The sequence below is a fragment of the Opisthocomus hoazin genome, unplaced genomic scaffold, assembly GCF_030867145.1.
Source record: "Opisthocomus hoazin isolate bOpiHoa1 unplaced genomic scaffold, bOpiHoa1.hap1 HAP1_SCAFFOLD_102, whole genome shotgun sequence".
NCBI lineage: Eukaryota > Metazoa > Chordata > Aves > Opisthocomiformes > Opisthocomidae > Opisthocomus > Opisthocomus hoazin.
Window position 1 is genome coordinate 12,501 of NW_027448981.1, and position 2,500 is coordinate 15,000.

General features: G+C 79.4%; 1 non-coding gene across 1 annotated transcript; it reads left to right on the forward strand.

The window, feature by feature from the left end:
- The first annotated feature begins 2,347 nt into the window (after positions 1 to 2,347).
- Positions 2,348 to 2,500, forward strand: LOC142359984 (5.8S ribosomal RNA). The gene has a single exon (XR_012762752.1). It is a non-coding gene; the product is annotated as a 5.8S ribosomal RNA (ribosomal RNA).

Here is a 2,500-nt window from a genome sequence, read left to right on the forward strand (position 1 = left end):
AGCCTCGCCACCCCGCGGCCGGCGCCGCCGAACGCCGTCGCCGCGGGTTTTCCGTGCGCGCGCGCGCTCGCACGTTCCTGAGTTCGCCCGGAAAGGCCCGGCTCCCGCGCGGGAGCCGCGTGCGTGCGTGAGGGAGGGGGAGGGGGCGTCCCCTCCCCCCGCCGCTCCCCGGAGGCGCTCTCCTCGTCCTGTCGCCCGCCGCCGCCGTCGTCTCGTGCGGCTCGTCCTCCGACGCGCGCGGGTGCGTCGACCTGTCGGCCGCGGACGCCGCGCCCCCGCCGGCTCCCCGCTTCCCGCGTCTGCGCGGGAAGCAAGAGGGGGGGATGCCGGCGGGGCAACGCGGCGAGCACGGCCGGCAGAGCACCGGCCTGCTCGGCGGGCCGGGGGGCGAGCGTCGAGCGACGGCGGCGGCACCGGGGGCCGCAAGCGCGACAGCCGAGGGGTGTCGCCGTCTTCGGGGGGCGGCAGCTCCTGGGGGGGGGGTGGGGCGGCGCCGGCGGCGGTGCCGTCTACCCCCCCGCGCGCGGGACAGGGCTGTCTCCGGGCGTTCCGGGCCGTGGCGCGGGTGTGCGCACGGCGTTTCGGGCGGCGCGGCGGCCGGACCCGCGAACCTCCCCTCCGACCCGGCACGGCTGCCTCTCGAAGAGGGAGCCGTGGCGGGAAGGGGGGGGCGCGAGCGCGGTCTCGGCCGCTGGCGCCGCCCGGGGCGGGCGAGGCCCCCCCCCGGCCGGGTCGCGTCCCGCGCGAGCGGGCGGCCCGAGCCACGTCTCTCCCCCCGGGCGCAGCGCCGGGCTATCGAGGGAAACCCCGGGCCCCGGGGCTAAGGAGGACGAGGTGGTGGCGGCGGATGCCGGGCGCGCCCCCGCGGGCGGACGCTCCCCCGAGGGCGGCAGCCGGGGGAGGCACCCCCGCGGGGCCATGCAGGTCGTTTCCCTCACCCCAGGGCCAGGTACCTAGCGTCCGCGCTTCGGCGGCCCTCCCTCGGCCGAGTCCGGGGGTCAAAGGCCAAAGGAGCCGGGCGGCGGTTTAAAGACTCGAGCGGCACGGCGCGAGCCGCGGGGGGGGCGTCCGCCCCCGCGGGCCGCCGTGCCGGAGAAGGGGGGGCGTCTCGCTGCCCCAACCTGCCCCCCCTCTCCGCGGGCCGGTCTCGGCGGAGAGACCGCGGCGCGGGTCGGCCGCGGCCGACCTGCCCGCCCTCGCAAACGGGGCCACCCGCCGGCCGGAGCGCGGGCTCCGCGCCGGGGGAAAGAAAGGCGCGGCGAGCCCCCGCGGGGGGGGGCGGCCGCCGGGGGGCCGCCCCGCGCCTTTGGACGCTCGCGCTGCGGCCGCGCTCGGGGCGCGCCGCGCTCCCCTCTCCCGCTCCTCGCCCCGCCCTCGGCGCCCAGGGAAAGAAAGGGGGGGGCGAGCCACACCCCCCCAGGCCGAGCGGCGGCGGCGCCGCTCGGCGTGCCGGTCGGTGCCGGTCGTCCGTCGGGTCGTCCGGGAGGGTTCCCCGGCCGCATCCGCTGGCGGCCGTCCCGTCCCGCGTTTCCCCGCCCGTCGCTTCCGTCTCGAGGGCGGGCGCGCGGCGCGGGGGCGTCCCGCTCCGGGTCTTCGCGTGGAAACGGGGAGAGTGGGAGCCGCCCCCCGCGCTCAGCGCCGTCCGCCTTTCCGCTGGGGCCGTGCCGGCGGCCCCAGGGGGCCGAGGCGAGAAGCGGCTGCGGCGGCGGTTTTCGCGGCGGCGGTGGCGGCCGCCGCCGCCGGGCGGGGTGGCCGGGTTCGCCCATCCGGCGCGGGCCGGTGGGCGGCCGCGCGTCGCCGGCTCGCGCTCCAGTGGCCGGCCGCGCTTCCTCCGGCGTCGGTGGAAGGCGGCGTCGGCGCCGAGGTTCGCCGGCGGGGCGAGAGGCGACCGTGGTGGGCGGAGCCGGCTCGTCGCAGCGCGGGCGCAGCCGGGCGTCCGGCTCCCGAGCGAAGGCGGGCAGGCGTCGCGGCCGGGCGTGCCGTAGCCTCCGGGGGGAGGCCGGTCCGAGCCCGGGCGCCTGGGCCGCCCCCGAAGCGCGCCAAGGGTGTGTGTGTGTGTGTTGCGTACGTTTCCCCAGGGTCGGTCGGGAGCGCGGGCTCCCCCGCCCTTTGGCCGCTCGGGGTTTTCCGTTGTTTTCCGTTTCCCCTGTGCTCGTACGGTCAAGCCGAGGCGAGGGCCTCTCCGTCGCGCCGCGTCGCGCCGCCGCGCCGCGCCCCCTCCGCGCGTGCGGAGGGGGGTGGGCGGCGGCGGGGCCGGCGGTCGGTCCGGCCGTCCTCAGAGAAGGGGCCGCTCTCGGCGAGCGGTCCCGGCCCCTCCGCGCGCGCGGGGCGGTGCCGAAACCGAGACAACTCTTAGCGGTGGATCACTCGGCTCGTGCGTCGATGAAGAACGCAGCTAGCTGCGAGAATTAATGTGAATTGCAGGACACATTGATCATCGACACTTCGAACGCACTCGCGGCCCCGGGTTCCTCCCGGGGCTACGCCTGTCTGAGCGTCG